General features: G+C 41.2%; 1 long non-coding RNA gene across 3 annotated transcripts in view; it reads right to left on the bottom strand.

The window, feature by feature from the left end:
- Window positions 1-2,453: 2,453 nt before the first annotated feature.
- Window positions 2,454-26,739, bottom strand: part of LOC148442291 (uncharacterized) — a 132,362-nt gene continuing 108,076 nt past the window's right edge. For all 3 annotated transcript variants that reach the window (XR_015875828.1, XR_015875829.1, XR_015875830.1), the window contains one exon: window positions 2,454-2,699. This is a non-coding gene — a long non-coding RNA (uncharacterized LOC148442291). The remainder of the gene's footprint in view (window positions 2,700-26,739) is intronic.

Genomic DNA, 26,739 nt, shown 5'->3' with positions numbered 1-26,739 from the left:
ATGGAATGTCTACTGTAAGTCTGGGACAGGGTCGACAGTATTGTACTTACTATAATACAGACAACTGGGCATGCGCAGTGCTATGAGACTCAATACAGTGTAGCACGCAACTAGCAATGCGGTATACAGTATGGCGTACCATATGGAGCAACAAACTACAGTACTGTAGCTGGGCACATCTACAGTATATACAGTATAATATATTGAGTTTTCTAAGGGTTGGATAACAATACTGAACTACAGTACTATAGTGAACATTTAAAAAAAAAAAATTATCAAGGTCTCGAACAGAAGGAGAGAAGTGTAAGCAAGACGGATCACCTAACCCCTTGCTCACAAGTCTCTCCTAGTAAGAATTGCATTTGTCCTCTACAGTACTTTATGTGACATCTACAGTACCGTACGATTAAGTACTCAGGCGTCTGTAGCGTAGGGGTAAGAAATCGAACTTCTACATTGCAGCCGTCTGTACAACCCGGTTCCGGACTCGAAACCTGGAAGGTTAAACTTTTTTTTTATTTTTTTTTATTATTATTAGACAGTCAAGGTTACACTTTTTATTTTTAATATTATTATTACACAGGCAGTGTGTAATACGGAGATCCCACTTTCACTGTGTGTGAATCATGACCCGCTACTGTATGATCTTCCATACTGTACGCCATGGCATAGCGCTACAAGGGTATGGCTATGGCGCATAAGGCATAAGGCTATGGCTATAAGTCACCACAGCGCCAACTGTGAAGACATTGACGCAATTTTGCGGTTTAAACGCAGAGTCAGTTTGTAATGCAGAGACCTCACTCTCAAACAGAGTCAACTATCAGTTACTGAACTCATTAAATCACTAAAGTTTCCAAGTCTGGGACAGCATCGACATTGATGCAAGTTTGCGCTCTAGAGCACAGTCAGTTTGTAATACAGAGACTTCCCTCCCAAACAAAGCCCACTACTGTAGCACTTTCTGAAGTCATGAAATGAGCATTGTGTATACTGTAAGTCTCGGACAGTGCAGAATGGCACAAGTGTGAAAATTCAACAGTCCTGTAGCAATACAGACAACAGGGCATGCGCCATGGCATAGCGCTACTTGTCATTGTAACCCCTCCACTGGGCATGCGCTGACATTGACGCAATTTTGCAGTTTAAACGCAGAGTCAGTTTGTAATACAGAGCCCACTCTCTTTAACAGAGCCCACTACCAGTTGATGGTCATAAAAAATCACTATAATGTCCAAGTCTGGGTCAGCGCCGGCATTGACACAAGTTTGCATTCTAAGGTACAGTACTGTATATACAGTAATAAAAATCCAAATTTCGCTGTTTGACTCCCGAAGCACTGGGCATGTGCTCCACATGTACTGTATTGAATACTGAATATTTTAAGTGAAGATTTTAAAAATAATAAAAAAAAACATGTTTTCAAGGTCTCGAACCCACGGAACGAGAAGAGGGGAGAAGCAGTGAGACTAGGCATTAGACCGCTAGGCCACACGCTTCACCCATTACTAGAGTTCTGTAGTTTGTAAAGTAATGAAACCACTACAATGTCTAAGTCTGGGACAGTGCCAACAGTATTTACATTTGCGCAAGTATGATTTCAACCGCACAGTCAGTGGGTAATACAGAGCTTAATGATTTCAAACTTTATTAGACATTCTTCTACCGCTTTATTATACCGTACTGTACATTCCTGATTCCATGTGGAAAACGCTGTAATACTGTATAGTGTACCGAATCACCGCTTCTGTCAACCAATCATCGGGCGGTGATACAGAACATACCGTACGGTACATTGGAAATCACACGCATGCGCTATGTAGTTTAGGAAAAGTGACACCTGGTGGGCAAAATGTTGGATTACACGTAATAAAATCAGACACATGCGCTATGTAGTTTAGGAAAAGTGACATCTGGTGGGCAAAAAGTTGTATTACACGTAATGCCTTTTTTCATTACTAAACTTTCTTTGTGGCGCGACTCATGGCGTGGTGTGTGGCGCGCCATGCGTGGCGTGAGAGATAACGCTGTGATGCCACGTGATAGTTGGGCACATCTGTAGCTCTGTAATTGTAACAAATACATGTTGGGTTAATCACGAGTAGTCCTTGCTGAACCATATGCTTCAGTTAAACTATGTTGCCAAATTTCCCTCAATGCTTTAGATATTTCGACTTTGTATTGTATTCATTGTGGTCAAACAGTATTCCAAATATTTAACATTGTACTGGTAAATTAATACAAGTCACATGTTTTAGAATTGCTATTTACAGCTCAGTTTGCCCAGTTTATTTCCTGAATATATCAGCAACAAATGAAAATAATGTAATAATTGTTTATATTTTGACATCAAGAAAGAGACATGTTATGCTAACATGAACATTGGAACAAACTGTTAGACGAATCATTAACATGCCTTAGGCTAAAGGTTTTTGCAAGTCATCATGCTAAGACTGATACCTTTATATATATATATATATATTTTTTTTTTTCCCCTTGCTTGCTCTAAATTTCAGTTACAGCTTCTCAGCTTTGCTTCACATTTCACTCCTTTCCGATTTTCCTCAGTTGGTGTCTGGAATGGTTAAAATTCAATCAGGCCACACTTCAGCTTGTCACACGGCACCTCCTTTATCCTGATTCATCCCATCGCTTCATTTCCTTTCTACAGTGGCTGGTGAAAAGCTGGCCTCATTAGACTAAATAAAGCAATGATAATACAAGCAGACAATATTTTACTTCTCAATTACCTGTCAGATCCCGTATCTGTGTGTTAGACAAGACTAAAACATTATGGGTTAATCAGCCAGTTAGTTTTACTTTTTTTTAGTTTTAAGTCTTTAATATTTTCATAATTGGTAGAAAAAAAACGTTTTAGCTATTACAAAGGGAATGAGCAATCCTCTGCATTTTACAATCCAATTACTGTGCATGGATAAACAAGTGCTATTATAACTAAGCATTTACCCTTTTACATTGTTTTTTTAACCTACAGTATGTTCAGCCTACATGCAAAATAGTAATATTTACTTGAAATAATATAATCAGTGTATTATATTCAAAACATTGTTCATGAAATACTACAACATCTTAACATAGGAGCAATGTTATTGCAGACAGGGCAAAATGTACATGTTTGTGTTTCCAAGAAGATTTTAACATTCTCTGCTTTTCCCAAATTTCTCTTTTTAACCAAATACTTCAGATGTTCCCAGTACAGTAATGCCTTTCTCGTGAAGATTGGCAGTGTCTATTTTTTGTTTCTATCACATTAAAAACAACCATCCAGCCCTGCAGTAAGGAATCAGAAGATGGAAAAAAATGAGTAAAACAAATGTTGTCTCATATAATAGGATAAACTCAATAAAAGTTTACATCCTCATACCTCAAGGTCATAGTTGTCTACTCTTCCCAGTAAAGTGGGAGATCACAGACCTACAATATATGATGCGATTCACATTATCACTGCACCCCCTATTGCACATATAGAGGGGTATTCAATATGAAACGTAAACTTCGCTGTCGAAGTTTACGTTTCATATCGGAGCTTTTACCTGCGTTAAAGTATCGGGCGCGCGCCCGCTTATCCCCATATTCAATATGAAACTAACGAAAACGGGAGCCTGCGAAGTGGGATTTGCGTAAAGTTACGAAATTTTCCTTAAAAAAATTGTAGGACCCCCCTAAAGTTGTAAAAACATGGGGGATCTCTATGGGTCCCCCCGTTTTAGACTGCAAATGAAAGTCGTGGATTTAAACAGCTGCGGCAGGTGCTTTTTTCCCAACATTGAAGAAGTGATGCAGAAGAGCACTTAGGTTATTTTTTTCATTTTTTTAATTGGTCCCATCAAATTTGGGGTACATCAAAATGGGTACTAGCATATTTTGATGTCCCTAAAGTAAGTTTTTAAAAATTCTGCAATTGTGCACTGGCTGCTATAAATCTATTCTAGAAAACACCTGCCGCATACTTGCAGAATAGCCCTGAACCTATTTCCCTATTGTTAAACAATTTTTCCCTTTTTTTTTTTTCACCCCAATTTTTTTATTAATTTTTTGGGGTGTCCCTATTTTTTTAAAAAACTTTTTGACACAGTTCTTTTTTAAATGTCATTCCCAGGGGTGCAGGCTATTTTTTTAAGCCTGCACCCCTAAACCCCAATTCTGCACTTTTTTTCGACACCTATTCAATGGTGAAAAGTTATCCCCGTTTTTTATCAAAGACTTTTCAAACCTGCGATAAGTCTTTGAAATTGAATACGGTGTAAAACTAAAACCAGCGATAATGACGTCATAGGTGCGATATTAACGCAAAAACTGAGTTTTCGCTCCCATATTGAATACCCCTGTAAGTAGTTTATTGTTATGAAAGGCGCCATATGCTCTAGCATGGTGCCAAAGAAGGGATGGATGATGGAATGGTCCAGATCAATGATATGGGATTGTTACTTGTGTTTAGATACAGTGTGATTCTCGTCAGGGGAAAATATATATATTTTTTGTCATATCACTAATTTGCTGAAGTGTACAGGAGACCCTCATTCATGCATAGAACACAGCAAAACACTTTTCTACCAGCGCAAGCAGTGCAAACTAGGCAATTATCAATCCAGCCAATTTGTCACTTTGCCTATATTGATAGGAAATCGTGTTAGGAACACCACACACCCTGTACCTATTTTAGATGTGCCACTGGCTCCAGCTGTTATTCTTAGCTCCTAAGAATGTTGTGTTAAGCAGTGATACCATTACCCAACACCATATCAATATATTCAAAGAGCAGCCTGCAGCTCCAAAGATGAGAAGTTGCCAGCTCCTGGACCTCCAAGTCATCGGTCAGCAATTAATGTTTGGACACCACAGGGACATTATAGAAAATGAAAGTATGATTGCACTGAAATTATGCTCCAAAACCAGGTGCAATTTGCGTAACCCAAAAAAGCCACAACTGGGTGTGTATGCAAAAGCTACAGTTATCACTTGCAGACCAACAAGACAACTGGTGCTGACCTGCAAGTAACTTGCAGGTCAGCACCAGTAGTATATGTGCCCAGTTTATGCCGGGCATATTTAACAAACAGTACACTTATGTCTATGTTTTTAACCATTTGGTTTTGATTGCATAATTTGCATTTGCTATTGTGCTTCAATAACACTTCAAAAATTTTTCTACAACTTCAGGAGCAACTTCCTATCTTGCGATTGAGACAGAGGAGCTTATTCAGAGGCGGCCATATGGTCTACGACCGCACGGCCGCCCCGATGTTTTGCCAGTGCGCATGCGCATGAGGGAGCTGGCTCCTTCGTGCGCATGCGTGAGACCCGCTACGACCGACAGCGATGGTCGTAGCGGGTCTCTTTCCAAAGGGGGCGAGCTGTCGATGTTGATTGACAGCTCGCCCCGTTTGGAAGGAGGGCCGGGGGGGTGGCAGCCCAAATGGAGGCGTTCCTATGGTAACGCCTGCCGTTTGGGGGAGGCCCCACTGACATCACTAGTGATGTCAGTGGAGAGCTTCCGGCTCAGACAGAGCCAGAAGCTCTCCGGGGCTTATGACAAGTGAGACCCTACCCTAGGGTCTCGTCGTAAGCCCCGATGGTCGCGATGGTCTCTGACCATCGCGACCATCACCCAAGCGGTCGTTAGAGCTGTGGGTGTTAACCCACAGCCTAACGACCGCAACAGAGGTGGGCGGTCAGGATGCAAGTAGCCGCCCAGTTTCTGAGCGACCGCTTAAATCCTCCGACTGCCTCTGAATGAGGCCCAGAATCTTTTCTTAAACACACAAAAGTATAATTTATGCCAAAGAAACATAGAACGCACCAATCATAATGAGTGGTGCATTTGTAAATAGCCAATCACAAATGGATCGCTAGTGTCAGTGACCACTATTATCATGGGATGATGATGACCTATATTAGTGGTAGGCAATCATTGGCACGCAGACCACAAGGTGGCACTTGAGGATGTCTTGAGTGGCACCCATGGTGTCAACCGCTCTCCTGCTAGGTGGGCTCCTCCCCTTCTTTTTTTTTCACCTCCTTCCCTTACAGAGGATAACCTTTTGGCAAGCTATACCTTCTCCAAACTGAAGAACAACCAACAAAACATGGGCCTCTGGTGAGACATTTGGTGAGTGAATTCTCACAGTTGAATAACAGTACAACATACACAATTCTAAAGCATATCTACATGTTCACACCACAAATTATCAATCTAACCTGAACAAACTAGCTTCAAAAAGGAATGATAGTGAAGCTTCTAACATTTGAAGGGGTTGAGCATGAGATCCTGGCGGTCAGGATTCTGGTAGTCAGAATACCAACTGCAGCATCCCGACAGTCAGAATCCCGAAGGTAAGTAGCCTGACCCTAACCCCTAACCCTCAACCCTAACCAAGCTTTCCTGCAGCCTAACCCTTCCCCCCACAATCTAATACTAAACCTCCCTCCCTGCAGCCTAACCCTCCCACTAGTGAGTACCCCTAACCCTAAACCTAACCCTAATACTTACTTTGGGATGCCGGTGGTCAGGACTCTGGAGCCTGGATTACAACTGCTGTCAGCAGGGCCGCCATCAGGGGGGGACAGACAGTACTCCTGTACCGGGCCCGGACAGCTAAGGGGCCCGGATGCCGGCAAGCAGAGTTAATTGCTAATTTATTACCCTCATACAGGACAGCAGAGGCTGCTAAGTGCTGGCCGGAGAGTTCTATGAATGAGTCATCAAACACTGCTCAGCAGTGTGTGATGTCTCAGTCATTAATGAACTCTCCGGGCAGCGCTGCATGATCAGTGTCCTGCTTCTGTTACTGTGATCAGGAGCAGCTGCAGGAGGACCAGCTTATATAATAAAGGTAGGAGCACTGGCCCCCCTCACAGACAGGTCCCCTCTCAGGACCCTATCAAATTAGTTACTTCAATCACCTCTGCCTCCATAGTTGCTCCACCCTCTGCTCGCCTGCTCTCCTCCCCCTGCTCTCATTGGCCAGATAATGTGTGCATTGCACTGAGGAAGGAAATGTGAGAGAGCAACTGCGGTGCACACACAGAGGTACCTCTGCCCCATCCCTCCCTTCTATACAATCTGCCCCATTGTCCCCTGTACTATACCTAAATCCTGCCTCTGCCCTCCCCTCCCCCTCCTGTACAATCTATCCCCTGTACTATTTCTGAATCCTGCTCTGTCCCCCTCCCCCTCCTATACAATCTGCCCCACTGTCCCCTGTGATATTCATGAATCCTGCTTCTGTTTCCCCCCTCCCCAAATTTCTATCTCTGTACTCTCCCCATATGTGTCCATATCTGTGCCCCAGTTCCCTCATAGCTGTGCCTTTGCCCCCTCTTCATCTCTGCCTCTGCCCGCTTCCCATTTTTGACTCTGCTCCTATCCCATCTGTGTCCTTTACTCAAGTGTGCCTCTCTCTATTTGCACCTCTGCCCCCTTGCCATGTCATTGCTGGGCCTGATTCAGACCCGGTTGCTAAGGAGCGATCACTCGCTGCCGGGCAATTGTTGCTCAATGCACATGCATCTAATTTGCAGTGCGCGTGCGCAAGCCAGTCTCTGCGATGGGAAATTGTGCGCTCATAGCACACAGACTGCCCGCAACTTTGAGTGACAGATAGTGCCGTTTGTGGGTGGGTAACAGGGGAAGGTGCTTGTAACGGGGAAGTGGTGTTTGGCGAACGCAGGCGTGTCAGGCCAACAAAACGCCGTTTAAAGGGCGTGCATAATTAGCAAAGTAGCGTCATTGTACACGTCACCTCCATGTATTTCAGCCAGCACTGATCGCAGTGCTTGCGGCGGGGTAAGGCTACCTCAAGGCCTGCGATCAGCTCCGATGGCTCTCGATGTTACCGATTCATCCAACAATCCCAGGAGATGACGTGTGTTGCGAGGTGAAAGGGGGCGTCTTAACACACTTGCGAGCGCTCAGTGCTATAGCTCGCTAAGACATAGAGGGTGTCCTTACGGGACGCAGTGCGATCACATAATTTAAATATCCGGCCCTTTTTTTTGCAGCGAGCGAGCTCATCTTGAGAGCGGGTCTGAATGAGGTCCACTGTTTCATACCACATACAGTAATTGAACCCCCGGATGGCAGGTTAGTACAGTTCATTAGGCTTTTCTCAATTTAAGAAACAAAAAATCTGTTTATTCTTTTTTAATATTTATATAAAAAAAAAAAATATATATATATATATATATATATATATTCCAGATACCAGAGCTCAACCCCACCCCTTTGCGTCCACCAGACCTTTGAACAAAGGGGGTGGGGGGCCCTGCCTTTTTCATTTGTACCGGGCCCCACGATTTGTGATGACAGCCCTGGCTGTCAGGATTCTGACACCGGTATTCTGAGCACTGGGATCCTGACCGAAGGGTTGATGACTACATTTTAAGTAAGGTGGCACTCCAGAAATTTTTTTGGTTTGTAATGTTGAACTTCTAGCACCCAAAGAAAAAAATGTGGCCTAACTCTAGCCTATCTAATCCAATATCTGATGGAAAGATCAGCTTGAAAGTAGAGATTACCAAGTCAGAATACTAAAAACAGTTCTGCTGTAAATATAGGCATTTTTACCATTATGGTGTTCACTTATAATTATGATATATGCTGTCACTGCTGCATTTTTTTCACCATTCTGCTGAGCCTATACTGACAGTTTTGGGCTGGTAATATTAATGAATGTTAGTTAATGTTTGCTATATTTCGTGCAATGCCCACAGAAATCATTCTTATTTCTAATATCATTGGTTCTTTATACTAATTGAGTCTCTCATATCCAAAATGCTTGGGACGTGGGGTATTTTGGATGTTGGAATATTCTGTATTTTAGAATATTTGCATATCATAATGAAATATCTTGGGAATGGGACCCCAATATACACACAGAATGCATTTATGATTTATATACACCTTATACACAGCCTGCAGGTAATTTTATACAATATTTTCAATAATTTTGTGGCTCAAACAAAGTTTGTGTACAGACTTGAAATTCATTTATGTTTCATATACACCTTATACACACAGTCTGAAGGTAATTTAATACAATGTTTTGAATAATTTTGTGCTTTAAACAAAGTTTGTGTACATTAAACCATCAAAAAACAAAGGTTTTACTATCTCAGTCATGCTCAAAAATTCTGTATTTCAGAATATTCCATATTTCTAAGTATTTGGATATGGGAGACTATACTTGTACTAGCTTATATGGCAAAGAACATCTAGCCAAAATATGACAATCCCAAAGCTTCCCCCTATTCATCTTCTAGCTTGATTTAATTTCAACTCTAAGTGGGGTCCACAGTGTATATATTACTGTTAGTATAAAAATGAGCACCAGATCATCTGTTGATACAGTCCACTTTTCATTGAACACTTGCAGTACAAGCATTTGCTGATAATTTACACTGCATTCTCTGATGTCCCAGAATCCATTTGGACATTATCTGATTCTTTACTGCCCAATTTTGGCTCAGGAGGCAATAGGCTGAAGAATTCTGTAGTCAGATTCATTAATCTTGTACAGACAAAATATTGTCATTTAAAGTAAACTAGAAGAACGTTCACATAATAAGTGCTTCTTCAACAACATTGAATTTTTTTTTTATTTAAGTACACATTTTGCTAAAAATTTAAGTTAAAAATGTATTGGAATATTACTCAATTACTTAATTTTCAAGCATCCTACAAGATGTTTTTCTGTGTCTTTATTCCTTTGTTAGAAGTGTTCCAGTAAGATCTAGTTTACTAATTGTCTAAAACAAACAGAGAGTGAGGTTTCCTCCATCAAAAGCATCTCGCCTTTAAAGTTTCAATCAATTTAGTAACAGAATGATTACTAGTGACTTCCTCTATTGCCTAGGTAACTATTTCTTCAACTTAATTTGCAAAAGAAAGGCACTGAATTGACATGAAGGTGATGGAAGAAGAGAAATACTCAACCTGTCAAGATGACAATACATATTTCATGGTTAACAGGATGAATGGTACGTGCCACCACTTCTGCTGGCTTCTCCTGCTTTGTTGAATAAATTGCTCCTTGTACAACTGGATCATGAGAATCCACCCCCGGCACGGTATGAAAAACATGTTATAGCCAGATCTTTCCAGATGAACAAAGTCACCTGATCGCCATATGTTCAAAGTAAGGATTTTACTTCTCATTTAGTTGTATTTATATATTTATGTACTGTAGAGTATTTGTATTTTATAGAGATGTTATTGTGGCCATTGCGCCCGTGTGGTTTACTATAGCTGAATGTAGCAGTAACGTTGTTAAGCACGTATAATGTTGTGGTTTCCATCTGCTGTATATTTTTGTACACCAACTTAGATTGTTTATCATCAGGTAACATTTTTGGAAATATATTACTATTTTAAATTGTGTCCTGTTGCTATTACAAAATAATATAACACAATTATCGGAATGAATGTTACATTTTTTAAAGTAAAAAATCAATTTTGTGCAACAGATTGAACTGGTCTGTAAAAATGTATTTAAAACATAACTTGATAAATATAATACCTAGGCACATGATTGCAGATATGTTAGAAAGAATCAGTGGATCCCACACATGCATTTCTCACAGTTTATATTTTACAATCCTGTTACAATATGTACTAAAGACTTTGATACCATGTAATATGACAGCATGGAAACTGCAGGAGCAAAAATGAGTTTACATTATTGATCTCATAATGTTCGACAATACTTCGGGTTAGCAGACAGACTGATATATATACAGGTATATATATATATATATATATATATATATATATATATGATATATATGTTCTTTTAAGGTCCAAATTTAGAGAACACAATTCCTTAAAATCAGGAACATTTTTAATATATTGTTTTAAGGTAATGGCTGATTCATTTAAAAGTCTGTTTAAACAGTTTTGCAAACTAATTTGGTAGAAAAGGAAAAACGACGATTGTGTTTTTATCCCCTGAAGACTCCTTACAAAAGCTGACTTTTCAAATACAGAATGTGCTGTTCTGTTCTGTGTACAGGGTGCTAGTGCAATGGACATTAAAATAATTAAAACAATAAAAGTTAATTATAATTTGTAATATATATATACTGTGTATATATATATATATATATATATATATATATATATATGACAAATGCAAATATATTTTAAAAAAACATGCAAGCCACATTGTTCCTACAGTTACATTGGCAATATCCTTAAATAAATGTGTTCATTTGTTTAATAAAGAGTAATTTGGTGAAAACCCTTAAAAATATACCAACATCATTTATATGTTGTTAGTACATCACGGCACACATGATGTTGAACAAACAATATATTAATATATGCTGAAATTATTTTGATTCTTTTATCCTATGGGTACATGCAAATCAGCAAATAGGAATTGGATCAATTTCCCCTAAACCCATTATCTGAAAAAGTCTTAGAAATAAAACAGAGAAAAATAATTAATTGCCATTGCCCAAGGACATTGTTATACACTGCACCATTAGCACAAATGGAATGATACAGGGTTGAAAGCACAATAGGTATAAACTACATGCTTGCAATATATACATCAAGCTTATTATTCATTATAATAGTTTGTCATCATTATTAGCTTGTATGTGACCAGCCCTGTAGCAGGAAAAAGAGAGGCATCTCTTAACATACATATATGTAACTAGAAAATAAAACAGGAAAAGACCAAAAACGGCGCTAGTGAACAGAAATGTACACACAATACTGATACGTCCCTTAATTATATGACGTCCTGGTTGTGAGATATCAATTCAAGACTCTTCCATTAAAATGATTCTACGAAGTTCATACGGTTGCTATGTGAAGAAAAAATATTGATGAGAACAATGTGTAGTAATTTCTTTTGATAAAACAAGTATTTTCTTCCAGTATATAGATAATGGCGTACCCCACTTACAATGGGGTTGGGGTATGTCTTAATATCAAGGTATCTTTCTTATAGCTTGTGGAATAATATGGGGGAAATACTGAAGAGAAATCTAAAAAGGGCGTACCCCAACTCACACTGTAGGGGCCACACGTATTCTCATCAAGGTATCTTTTAAGGTATCTCAATGTAGCGTACCCAAACTCACACAGAATATGGAGATACATGGTCTATAAAAGTATCTTTAAAACCCAATGGGAAATGCGTACCCAAACTCACATCAAACACGAAAAATCAAACACGAAAGACATATGTGTGTTTCTGCAGGGCTGTACGAGTTGCCTTTGCTGTACTCAGCCTACATTAGAACATTTTCCCTCCTCCATTCCACCTCTCCAGTTTTAAGGAGTCATGTCAGATGCGTTCAAATCTGTCATTTCGCCCCAATTCATTTTTTTTTTTTATGGGGGCTGTGGACTTCTCAGTATATCAAGCTCTAAAAGCTTGATTTTTGGAGCATGATCCTCCAATAGCTAATGCCATCTTGAGATGACGTTAGCCATTATAGGCTATTGGCTGCAATTTCTTAATGTATTCTGGCACACTACGCTTGGACTAGCGTAACTCGATGCATGCACATACCATTTCACTTCCTCAGCAGTGTTGGCCTCCCAGTGAGAAGGAGAAAACCACCACTTAGGAGTGGGGCAGGATTGATAATAGCCTTTTGATAGATAAATGGATTGATTGCCACAATATGCAGCATTATGGAATGTTAATTCTCGGATGGTACAACACCAACCTTAATAAATAGACTCCTATATAATTTTATAAACTGACTAAATGTTATTGTGTCTTTAAAATTAGTTACTCAGGTACAGAATGGACATTTTAGCAAGTTATAGTAGACTATTTAAATAACAACTTCTAGGGGTAAAGTTACTAAAGTGAGAGCTTTTAGAAGTGGAGATGTTGCCTATATGCAACCAATCAGATTCTAGCTATTATCTTATAGAAGGTGCTAGATAACTGTTAAGTAGAATCTGATTGGTTGCTATGGGCAACATCTCCACTTCAAAAAAATCTCTCACTTTAGTAAATATACCCACTAGTGTTAAAGTCTTTGCTTAGTTTAGCATATTTATTATCCCTATTTTCCTTTTAATAGATTATGACATGAAGTGTTAAGCTGTACATCGGCCATCTCTCAGTCACCGTATTTATAATTTTATGGCAATTATGATACTCAAAAACTTACTTAGGGTATGCATAGAAACTGAGAATATTTAGTAAATGCTTACATTGGCTGATTGCTAAACTAGGAATTTATAAATTGAATACACAAAAACTCTACTATGTTTAGTAAAAAAAAAAAACAATTCTGCTCTAAAATGTATCAAACCATCTCCTGGTATATTGGTTCTAAGTTTGACTGTAAATCATCTTATCTAATGGAACTAGATGAGAAAAATACTGAGTGTGGACAAAGGTGTTTTATGTGCAGCAATCCAACAAAGTTCACACTGAAAAAAGTTGAGAACAACATTTTCATTAAATTGTAGTTTTTAACTCCCTTTTCAGTGTTTTATTAATAACAACTATCCCCCTAGCTGCAGGTAATGAGTCCGACATGTCATACGCATGTATACTATCATAACTGTGGATGACAAGTGGGATTCGTCATCCTTTTTTTTTGAGAGTTAAAAACGAAATAAAGCGTACTTTCCCCACCGGTCCAAGGACACTCCAGCAGCCATAGGGAGCTCCTGGAAGTGACAGGACTGAACTGCAAAAAACAAAAAGGCCGGGGAGGGTCTTAGATGTGGGCATCTTTGTTTGAAAGAGATGAGTCACTTCTTTCAAACTATGTATACATTGTATGCCTTATCAGTGTGATCATTAGGCATTCACTGCAGAAAAATGTTGGAGCCCAGGGATAGAATAGGAACTCTCCCCAACCTGACATCCATAAGGAATCCAGAAGGGGGACCTCTCTTTCAAATGATGTAGCCCCTATTAGTTATTGTCTTGTAATCACACGTGATCACTGGACAATGTTACTCTGTGCTATACAAAACATAAGTTTTATGTATATAGTGGGTGGGCAATATGTGCCCACTCACCCCACAACTACACCGGGAACTGTGTGGGCACCCATATTTGAAAGAAGGGTGTCTGCTGTTTCAAATTATGTGGCCCATTAGTAGCTATTGTCCGGTGATTACCTGTGATCATGAGCAGGGCCGCCATCAGGGGGGGACTGCCGAGCCTGTAGTCCCGGGCCCAGAGAGAGAGGGCGCCCAGATGTCAGTGGTGGGGATGAGTCATTAATTTACTGTCAGCCAGGAAGAAGAAACAGCGTGCATAAGTTGCAGGCAGCAAGCCAATCACAGCTCATGGACCGGGAGTCATTCAGGAGGGGCTACTCCTGATTGGCTGCCGATTCTCAAGCAGCCAATCAGCAACGGCCTCTCCTGATTGGCTGCCGGTCTGCGAGCTGTGATTGGCTCGTATCTACGCCGTATTTCAAATGACGCAGGCGGTTTCTTCTCCCTGGATGCCGATGCAATCCACAACGCTGACATCCAGGCCCGGTTTCCTACATGCCTGACTGGCTGCCAGTGACAGGTAAGCCTACTGACCCTTCCCTGCACCTGCTTTATAGTCCAGCCAGCCTTCCCTGTTCACCCTTCCCAGTCCAGCAAGCCAGCCTTCCATGCGCACCCTTCCCAGTCCAGCCATCCTTGTCTGTCCTTTCCCTTCTCTTCTCCAGCCAGCCTTCACAGCCCTGTGCCCCCCCCAGTCCAGCCAGCCTTCCCTGCCCTGTGCCCCCCCTAGTCCAGCCAGCCTTCCCTGCCCTGTGCCCCCCCTCGTCCAGCCAGCATTCCCAGCCCTGTGCCCTCTCTAGTCCAGTCAGCCTACCCAGCCCTGTGCCCCCCCTAGTCCAGCCAATCTTCCCAGGCCTGTGCCCTCCCCTAATCCAGCCATTCTGCCCAGCCCTGTGCCCTCCCCTAGTCCAGCCAGCCTTCCCAGCCCTGTGCCTCCCCACCTAGTTCAGCCAGCCTTCCCAGCTCTGTGCCTCCCATCCCGGGGAGGGGGCCCCTGCCTATTTTGTCAGTACCGGGCCCAATCATTTCTGATGGCAGCCCTGATCATGAGACAATATTATTCTGAAATACGGAAAATATAAATTTTCTTATATGGATGGGAGGACACTACGTGCCCTATTATACCCATAATTTCATCTGTTAATGTGGGGTCAGCCATATATGAAGAGGGGAGTCCCCTCTTTCAAATGATGTGACCCCTTAGCACCTTTGATTGTGATACCCTTAAGCACAGCTTGCCATTAAAACCTATGGACCCTGTGGAGGTGTACTCAAAGTGGCGCTATGGGGGGCAGGAGAGACATTCAGGCAGGTGAACAGGGTACTTATAGTTGGACATGTGCAGTTGGAAGCAGAGGACACAGAGGAGCCTAGCTGTGTGCGGGTGAGGACTGGGGCAGGCGATAGCACTGAGGTGGAGACGGAGTGCAGGGCCACTGAGTACATGCCACCATGTGTAGCATTAAGGGCCCAGCTAAGCCCCGGAAGTTAAGAGAGAAGGAGGCAGTGTACAGTTCAGCATGACAGTGCTGTAGCCACAACAAAACGACTCTGGGCCTGATTCAGCAAGGAACACAAAGGAGAGAACGCATGAGTCTGCTAGCGTGTGTTCCTTGCTGAGTCAGGCCCTCTGTTGTCACTTATATTAAGTAAACAACTGATCAGTCTAAAGTATGTACAGTTTTGCATATTAATATATTTTAATTGATTTCATTGTATGTGCTTAATGGGAGATACTGCATATATTCAGAATATACTGTGTTATAGTAGTTTAGGAATTGTATTTTCTCTACCAAGTCATAACTAGAGAAGTGCTGCAACAGCCGAGGGTAAGAAGTATGTTTAGATTGATTAGAGAGATGCAGTTTGCTGGTTATTCACCTTAGAGAATTATTGATAGGAATTTATATCATATTATTTAATTTGTGCTGAATTACATGTCATTTGCATAGTGATAATTGTTTTATACTTATTCACTACTAAAGTCATTATTGTGTGAAGCTTCATGTCATTTGTATGGTGATAATTAGTTATTGCATACTCCATATTGCATCTTACAACATCCTACTTTGCTAATAATACATTTGCCAGATTATTCTGCCCAATCAAGGTTGCCACATTAAGTATTTTACAGTGTATGGGCCTAGCCTCTCTGCTATAATCTGGAAGGAAGATCCACTGGAGCTGCCATCTCTACAGTATGGTATCATGTATATCTATCTTATTGGTTCCACACTTCCACATTGAAGTACCACATGATAACCAGACAATATCACCCAGCGCTAAAAAAAATAATTAATAGATGGCCTATGTTGCCCATACTGGCCCACACACACATGTGGACACCTTGTCTTGAAAAAAGGGGAGTCTCCTCTTTCAAACGATGTACCCCCTTAGTATTGTCTGATGATCACCAGACAACAACTGAAACAGGGAAACAGAATTCACATATCCCACAACTGGTGGGGATCCTGGACATATGTTACCTGGGAAAAGAGAATTATTACAATTTCAGTTCCAGGTGTTGTTTCTAAATTGTTATGTGACTCAGGGTGGGATGCTTGGTGCATCACAATTTGCATACGATGCATCCTGTCACTCATGGCAGGCATGCCGGTGTTAATTTCACCGGTATACATGAAGAAAAATGCAAAGGTCAGCTCTTTCGGTAAGAGCTGTCCTTTGTGAATGAGGGACTTCAGGGTCTATGACCCTAAAGTCCCTCTGGCGTCCTTTTGTGCATGCGCAGAAGTATGTGCACTCCGTGGGTGGAGATTGGAGGGATCTGAATGGATCCCTCCCAGGGGGTGTCAAGAATAGAAGCCCAGCGTTGCCCACTGTATCCAAACCCCAGAATCTATCACATTCCAGGGCTTGGTGCATATGAAAAATGCAGTCAAACCCCCCAAAATTGCATTTTCAGGGTTTGACCGCATTTCTGACATATACCATATGTACGCATATACAGCACAAATAGAGGGGCTGATGCTGACTTGTATGCAATATGGCCTTAATTTACATTCTAAAAAAAGATATGCAAAATCAGGAAAACATTGCTCATGTACAGAACCAACTTGAAATACATACAGGCCCCCATTTTCTGCATATGCTGTAGAAATATGTCAAGTGCAATTATAATGTTCTTAAGCTCATATGCAGAGCTCGCTGTCTGATTTAGAAGCATACAGTATGTCCACATTTACAGCAAGAATATTTGCAATTGAAGTACAGTAAGATAAAACACATGCACGTACAGCTTCTATAAGGCTCATTAGAGAATGAATAAATACTACTCATATTACTAAGTCATAGTATTCCTTGGTGACATATCTTATCTCTCTTACACCAGTTCCTCTATATATTTACCACTGCAAAGTTTATGAGAACACCCTCAAAACTACAGTAGTACCTTAATATATTCATCACACTGTTGACTTGAATTAAATTATACAAATTATTTGCAAAGAAACAAATAGATGTGAGACATATATTTTCTAAAATAAGAATATATTTTTCCTTTTAACGTTTACATAACAAATTAACTGGCGTCCTCCGTTAAATAAAGATATTAGACAATATTGCCCAACATGTTGCCACCAGCCCCACAAATAGCACTGCCTGTGGGCTTCTGGTGCAAATTTATCATCATCGTCATCATCATCATCATCTGCAGGCGATATAAACTTTATAGGGAACATACAGTATCAGAGACCGAATCATCATTTATTTTAAAGGATTATTCATCACATAAATACAAACTATAGACCTCATTTTGGTGAATGGGGGGGTTGGTTGTTTGGCATGCTTTTTTGTTTTTTATACCTTTTGTATTATCTGTATCCTTTTGGATTACAGTATTTAATCAACAATTATATGCTTGTGCAGCAAATCATCTATTAGTCAGAATGCTGTCAGAATATGCAGAAACCTCAAGCATTACAATACTTACACACATTTGTCGGTTGGGTTGGGTATGGGTTCCCGGCGGTATGGGACACCAGCAGTCAAAATCCCGACGCTGGGAACCCGACAGGGTTAGGATACCAATACCTGTCGATCAATACCCTTCCGCTCTCACTACCCCTAACCCTAACCCTCCTTCACCGGTGCCTAAGCCTAACAACCCCCCTGTGCCTAAACCTAACATCCCCCTCCCCACACCCTAAACCTATCCCTCCCCCCTAGTGCCTAACCTTAACCCTCCTCCTAGTGCCTAACCCTAGCCCCTAACCCTACCCCCTACCCCACTACTTACCTTTGGGATACCGGTGGTCAGGATGCCAGTGCAGGGATTCTGACTAGTGTCAGGATTCCGGGGCCTGTATTAAACTTTGGCGGATCTTGACCGGATCCCTGTCAGATATAGTTTTTCTCTTACAGAATGCCAAAGGAATGCACTTTGCAATAATTTACAATCTACCAGAGTTTACCTTTACATAATGACAGATTAAGGGGGAGATTTATCAAATCCTGTAGAGAGATAAAATGGAGAAGTTGCTCATAGCAACTAATTAGCTTTTATCTGTCATTTTTCTAACACAGCCTGTACAAATTTCAGTTACAAGCTGATTGGTTAGTACTTTATCTTTCTCTCCACTTTATCTATTTTCAAGACTTGATAAATCTCCCCCTTACTTGTTGTGGAGTGGTAAAATTAAAAACATTTCAAGATAGTGTCATTTGTTTATACTTTATACTATTAAACTTAAGAGTGTGAATAGCTGCAGGCTAAACATAAATAATTGCATAAGCCTAGGTACGCCTCAATTAAATGCAATTTCCTACGGTATGCATAATAGTGGTAAACAAAGTCAAGCTGGCACAAACTATTGCTCATTCTGTTAGCTACAGTAATATAGTGTATAATGAATGCAGTGTTATAACTGTGTAGGTGATAGTACAATCATCACATCAGAAACAATTACTGTAAATGTTGGCAATCATCATCATTCCATCTACCCTGTAGCAAGTGCAGAAAATACACCTCCTAACATACACTATTGTTCAAAAGTTTGGGGTCACCCAGACAATTTTGTAATTTACATGAAAACTGACTTTTATTTATCAAATGAGTTGCAAAATGAATAGAACATATAGTCAAGACATTGTCAAGGTTAGAATAATGATTTTTATTTGAAATAATAATTTTTTCTTTCAAACTTTGCTTTCGTCAAAGAATGCTCCTTTTGCAGCAATTACAGCATTGCAGACCTTTGACATTCTAGCTGTTAATTTGTTGAGGTAATCTGAAGAAATTTCACCCCACACTTCCTGAAGCACCTCCCATAAGTTGGTTTGGCTTGATTGGCACTTCTTGCGTACCATACGGTCAAGCTGCTCCCGCAACAGCTCAATGGGGTTGAGATCTGGTGACTACGCTGGCCACTCCATTACAGACAGAATACCAGCTGCTTGCTTCTTCATTAAATAGTTCTTGCATAATTTGGAGGTGTGCTTTGGGTCATTGTCCTGTTGGAGGATATTGGTTCCAATCAAGCGCTGTCCACACGGTATGGCATGGCGTTGCAAAATGGAGTGATAGCCTTCCTTATTCAAAATCCCTTTTACCTTGTACAAATCTCCCACTTTACCAGCAGCAAAGCAGCCCCAGACCATCACATTACCTCCACCATGCTTGACAGATGGCGTCAGGCACTCTTCCAGCATCTTTTCACTTGTTCTGCGTCTCACAAATGTTCTGTGTGATTCAAACACCTCAAACTTTGATTCATCTGTCCATAACACTATTTTTCAATCTTCCTCTGTCCAATGTCTGTGTTTTTTTGGCCATATTAATCTTTTCCTTTTATTGGCCAGTCTTAGATATGGCTTTTTGTTTGCCAATCTGCCTAGAAGGCCAGAGTTGCCTCTTCACTGTAGATGTTGTCACTTGCGTTTTGCAGGTACCAGTTAATGAAGCTGCCAGCTGAGGACTTGTGAGGCTTCTATTTCTCAAACTAGAGACTCTAATGTACTTGTCTTCTTGCACAGTTGTGCATCGGGGCCTCCCATTTCTCTTTCTACTCTGGTTAGAGCCTGTTTGTACTGTTCTCTGAAGGGAGTAGTACACACCGTTGTAGGGAATGTTCAGTTTCTTGGCAATTTTCTCACATGGCATAGCCTTCATTTCTAAGAACAAGAATAGACTGTTGAGTTTCACATGAAAGTTCTCTTTTTCTGGCCATTTGGAGAGTATAGTCGAACCCACAAATGTGATGCTCCAGATACTAAACTAGCTCAAAGGAAGGCCAGTTTTATAGCTTCTCTAACAAGCAAACCCTTTTTCAGCTGTGCTAACATAATTGCACAAGGATTTTCAAGGGTTTTCTAATCATCCATTAGGCTTCTAATGCGCTTAGCAAACACAATGTACCATTGGAACACTGGAGTGATGGTTGCTGGAAATGGGCCTCTATACAACTATCTAGATATTCCTTTTAAAAACCAGACATTTGCAGCTAGTATAGTCATTTACCACATTAACAATGTATAGAGTGTATTCCTGATTAATTTAATGTTATCTTCATTGAAGGAAATGTCTAATTGACCCCAAACTTTTGAACAGTAGTGCATGTATATGTACATACTGTAACTGCGGGTTGGGTACATAACCTAGTCACAATTTAGACATTCAAATTTTAAATTTGGTACACACTAGATTATATATCAATCCGTCTCTGATTGGAATAATATATTGTACGTATTGTGCTGTGTACATGTCCGATTACACATGCACGATGGTCATTCATCACATTGTCCCATGTGCTGTGCTGTACAGCAGATGGGAAGATGTGGTGACTGACCAGATGCTGTTACATGAAGCATGTACAAACACATGGCACTGCACTACACTGGGTCATGCAGTGTATACCTTACATATGCACTATGCGCCATGCTACACTATGGTGCGTCCCCAATCATAGGTGCATCTCCATTCAATCCTATTGAGACGCGAAAGCACATCCCTGATCACGGGAGTGCGTCTCTCATATCCTATGGAGACGTGAATGCGCATCTCCAATCATGGGAGTCCGTCTCGCACCATGCATAGCGCGATTAGCTGCGCTATGAACAACAATGTGGCTGGGCAGATCTGTATGTATCATTACATCGCATCGCACTGTCAGCTGGGTCACACATCGTTTAGTGTGTACCCAGCTTTAGACACCATATTGTCGACAGGTACAATATATAGTCAACCAATATATATACATGCTATATATTTCAACAACCAATATGTTGACATGCAAAATGTTGAAAGGTACATAAATTGGACATTGACATACAGTAATTTAACCATTCAGTTTTGACATGTTGACTAAGTCAAAATGTCTACAATTAAAATGTAGACACAGTCAAAATGTCGACATTTAAAATTTAGACAAATTATATGGTCAACAAAATTATAGACAAATTATATGGTCAACATCAAAATGTAAAAAGAAGGTCAAAATGTAGAAAAAAAGGTCAATATGTCAAATAAAAAGGTCAAAATGTTGACAGTCATAATAAGATAACACAGCTGCTGCTAAAGCCGGCAGTTGCCAAAAGCTGGTCGGCAACTGAGACGCTGCTAAAAGCTGACAACTCAGAGACCTGTGAGAACCGTTGGTTTACACATTGCTAGGAGCAGCTAAATAGTTAAAGTTAAGAAAGAAATGTGTGCCCACCCCCATATCCATAACCAGCCACAGACCTCTCAACCTGGGCCGGTATTGGTAAATCTGCATTTTTGGGGGGCCCAACTTTTCAAGGGATTCCATCCCTGAGCTGACCAGTTTGGAGGGGTTGCGGTTAAATTACCGCTGCCGGCCATTGGAATCCCAATGGCGAAAGGCCGACCCAGGACTAAAGATATGCATTGAAATGCCTATCTTTAGCCCCACGCCAAAATCCTGACGCCCGGCATCCTGAACAAGGTAAGCCAGGGATAGTTAGGTTGTAGCCGTGCGGGGTGGGGGGGAATAGGTTTAGACACCACCAAGGGATGTTAGGGTTAGGCACCCCCATGGAGGGTTGTTAGGCTTGGGGTATGGGGGGTTAGGCTAGGCACCACCAGGGGAGGTTATGGTTCTGCATCCCCCAGAAGGGTTAGGGTGCAAGAAGGGGGGGTTAGGTTTAGGCACCCCCGGGGGAGTTTTAGGGGTAGACACCACCAAGGGAGGGTTATGGTTAGGGGGGGAATGGGGAGGGTTAGCATACTTACAAGCCGCTGTTGGGATGTCCTCCCTTCGAGCTCCCGGCGCCGGCATAAGAACTGGCGGCCGTCTGTATTTCATAGCAATTCCATTTGGAGCTAGTTGCCATAACGGTAGGGGGACCCCATACTGGGCATCTTCCTGTTATGGCGTCAGTCCCCAGTTGGTTCAGACCAGTGCTGGTTATTGGAAATAGAGGTAACTCCATACCATTTGTTTCACCTGATATTCCAATACCAGCACAGACTGGGAGGTCAAGGGCTGGTTATGGATTTGGGGGAAGTTTATTTATTTAGCTAATTCTAACTTGGCAGGTCCCATAGGTATATGAACCACCACCTTTTAGGAACATCTGAACCGCCAGCTGGCTTTTAGCATCAATTGGGTTATTTTATTATGACTGTTGACATTTTGACCCTGTCTACATTTTGGTTGTCAACATTATGTCTGTCATCATTTTAGCTGTGTCTACATTTTAATGGTCAACATTTTGACGGTCGACATTTATTTATTCCTTGTCAACATTTTGACAGTGTCTACATTTTAACTGTTGACTTTTTAAACCTGTTGACCATATGTCAATGTTGACATTTTGGTTGTCTTCATTTTGACCATGTTGACATTTTGTCATTCAACATTTTTGTGTTGACATTTTGACCGACAACATCCTGTTACTGCTGGTTTGCATTGGCTGCATTCATGTAAACACTTCCTTACTGTACATAACCTTCATCAGATCACTCCACCCCTCCCCCTCCCTGTTCCGCCTCTCCTGTCAAAGGTATTAAACCCTGTGTGCATATGCCTACATTCGCTTTTTGAGCTTGCGCAGAGCAAAATCACTAAGTTACACCATGCAAACTGGGGTAGTACTCGGTCTGCATCAGTCCCAGAGTCTCCAGATGTGATCAGCTTCATCATAGTTTTGGCCCACTGTATTTAGGTAACATGATAAAGAAGCTGGTTCTGGTTTTAGCATAGGTTCCATAGTGAATACAAGATAAACAAACATGGTCCCCATTGCAAAATTGAAAAATATGCCCTTCTGCCTACCATTCACCTTGGAAGCACCATATTTCCCATGTAAGTAATGTTTTTTATCGGATGCAGTAATTTAACACAGTGGATTAGAGACACAATTTATTAAAAGGAATTATATCCCCTTTTAAAGCTGCCTCCTGTCTACCTTTCCCTCTTTCAGCTAGTGTGCCACTTTTCTGCCGTAGTTTCTAACATTTTAATATAATTTCCAGGATCATTTTGTTACTAGTCTTTCATATAAGCACATTTATCATGGTGTAGTGTCGGCAGAAAATTACTGTATGAAATAAATTCCCCTTTATGATGTGTAAGTGGAATATGTTTACAACTAAAATTTTTATGTTACAGTAAATCCTCCTATCAGTTAATATTAGTTTCTAAACTCAGATTATAGTGATAATGAAAATTATACAGACCAGCCAACTTGATTTTTTTTTTCTTTTACAGTTAAACTACCCATAAAGGTCATCAATTTAAGAGGTCAGATTTGGATTTAGCAACTGTGCCTTGACATCATTTATATTGTTTACCATGAGTAAACAATATAAAAGATCTCTATCAGTAACTGAATACATACAGTACATGGTCTGCCCAGCTACCTTGACAAGATGAAAAAAGGAGATCTCAAGACTTGTGTTGGAGATAACAGAGAAGTGGTTGCAGCAATTTGACAGATGAATTAAAAACATAATAGTCAAAAAAGAAAAAATAGTAATTTCACCCAAAATTGCATCCCATAATTAGTCTGATGATATATGAGAGACTTGTCATTATTTGAGAGATCTTTTCACTCTGCTAAAAATACATTTCTCCATTAAAAGATAATCAACATCTTAGGTCGGCCTCAGACAGTATTGTCTTATCATTAGGTTGCACAAGTAAATTGCTACACTGGATTAACCATTCAGAACTCGCAGTTGGATCTCTTCTGGTATTTCTGAGGCTTGCTGGCATGGATGGACGGTGACTGCACACTTGCAGTACTTCCAACTGATTTTACCAACATGTCTGAATTATCTGATTGATTTCATTCAAATAACTATAAGGATTTATAGTAATAAAGTAGGAATGCTTATTTTATATAAATGTCTTGATAGAGATATACTGTATTTGTTAAAAACAATCAACTTAAAACTTTTTCTGTGTTTAGTGAGTCGCTATAAGCTTGCACCAGAAGCCCATCAAAGTTATAATGGCAGTATTTTGAGTAAACAATAACTTCCCTTATCAGTCTCTTTCATCATGTTTGCAAATTCCATGATTATCTTCACTATTCTTGCACAAGGGAAATGACTGATTGCATAAAAGATTTAAAAGAAAAAAAAATGTTTATTCAGCTATAGGTGAAAGGCTAAAGGTAACTTGGTGCATTTTTTTATTGATGCTTATTGAAATAATACACATAGGGATCTATTTATTAAGTTAAAGTATGACTGCAATTTACAACTATTTATTAAGTTAAAGTATCACAGCAAACTACTGATCGTCGCAGGAGAAATCAGAGATGGCATTAGCCTCTGTACCTTTATTAAGAACATCGCCAAATGGGGATCTTCTAAAGAAACCCTCCCCTGCAGTCTCCATGTTCCTTTCTTCCCAGTAATCACAGTGTAGACTGATAGCCATGGGCAGTAAAGTCATATGGGATTATGGCTGCAATGATAATTATGCAGATTATCAATGCATGTTTGATGTTACTAGATTCTGTGTTTTTTGCGGTCATATTCTAACTGGTAACATTTACAGATTAAAATCACTACTTCCTATCCAGGCCCGCTGCTAGGCTTCTAGGCACCCTAGGCAAAACTTCTGCATGTGCCCCCGCCCCCCTCCGACCGTACTCATTTAGCCCCTCAGGTGAAAATTACTTTACACAGGTGGAGTAGCGGATAAGATTTGTGTTATATATATATATATATATATATATATATATATTACAAAACTTATCCACCACTCCACCTGTGCAAAGTAATTTTCACCTGAGGGGCTAAATGAGTACGAAGAGGGGGGGGCGCAGGCATAAGTATGTATATATATATATACACATTACACACACACACAGTGTCAGGGGCATAACTAGAACTTTTTGGGCCCCACAGCAAAATTTTTAAGGGCCCACCTAACTTAGGTCTTACACAATGCCCACAGTAGTAGTTCCCCTTATGCAGTGCCCCCAACAGTAATAATGCCCCCTGTAGTAATGCCCCTAAAAGCAATGCCCCTGTAGTAGTGCCCCCAGTAGTAATGCCCCCTGAAGTGCCCCCAGTTGTAATGCCCTTATAGTGCCCTAGTAGTAATGCTCCCTGCAGTGCCCCAGTAGCATGCAGTGCCCCAGTCTCCTATGGCTGTGGGGGGGAGCAATCACACCCCTTTCCCTAGAGTGATTTATAGTTTTTTTTGACAAGGGGGCGTGGCCATGCCTCCCGTGATTGGGCCATGCCCCCTCCTTTACCCGGGCCCGGCAGGGATCTCTACAGCCCTGCCCAGTAGTAATGCCCCTTGAAGTGCCCCCAGTAGTAAGGGCTCCTGTAGTGTCCCCAGTAGTAAGGCCCCTTTAGTGCCCCCAGTAGTAAGGCCCCTGTAGTGCCCCCAGTAGTAAGGCCCCTGTAATGCCCCCAATAGTAAGGCCCTTGTAGTGCCCCCTGTAGTGCCCCCAATAGTAAGGCCCCTGTAGTGCCCCCAATAGTGCGGCCCCTGTAATGCCCCCAATAGTAAGGCCCCTGTAGTGCCCCCAGTAGTGCGGCCCCTGCAATGCACCCCAATAGTAAGGCCCCTGTAGTGCGGCCCCTGTAATGCCCCCGGTAGTAAGCCCCCCCCCGCGCACACACATACATACACACACACATGAAAAAATAAATAACACTTACCTTAAACCACGCTCCAGTGCCTGCTGCCGCCGTCCCTCGGTGTCCGCTCCTTGGAACTATGGGAGTAACGTCACGACGTCACTCCCATAGTGCACTGCGGGATCCGGAAGACGGAGCTCAGGAGTGAGTTCGGTCCCCAGCGCCCGCTCCTCCGAACTATGGGAGTGACATCATGACGTCACTCCCATAGTGCACTGCGGGACCCAGAAGACAGAGCTCAGGAGTGAGCTCCATCCTGTGCAACTGCCCGGGGGGAGTTGGTCAGGAGCCAGGTGCCGCTGGGTGGGAGTAGGGAAGGAGCCGGGGCCCCGCTGGTAACACAATCTCAGCGGGCACCCGACAAATGGGGGGGTGTGATCGGCCGGCACCCCTAGGAAGCTGCCTAAGCTTGCCCAGTGGAAGTGCCGGCCCTTTTCCTATCTCTTTAGGAAATGTCCATCAAAAGATAATTTTTGTGATTTATAAAGCACCCGATAGTTTCTGTAGAGCTGCATTTTAACTGGGAAACACTTAATTCATAATCAAAATGCCTTTTGTAATAGTTGTTACATCTGCTTCAAAGTTTCTTTTATATTAACACAAAGGGTCAATTGACTTAGTTTAGACAAACTCATAAACATTG

This window comes from Taudactylus pleione, unplaced genomic scaffold (genome assembly GCF_031769625.1).
Source record: "Taudactylus pleione unplaced genomic scaffold, aTauple2 ptg001573l, whole genome shotgun sequence".
Taxonomy (NCBI): domain Eukaryota; kingdom Metazoa; phylum Chordata; class Amphibia; order Anura; family Myobatrachidae; genus Taudactylus; species Taudactylus pleione.
This window is presented reverse-complemented; position numbering and strand designations above follow the sequence as displayed.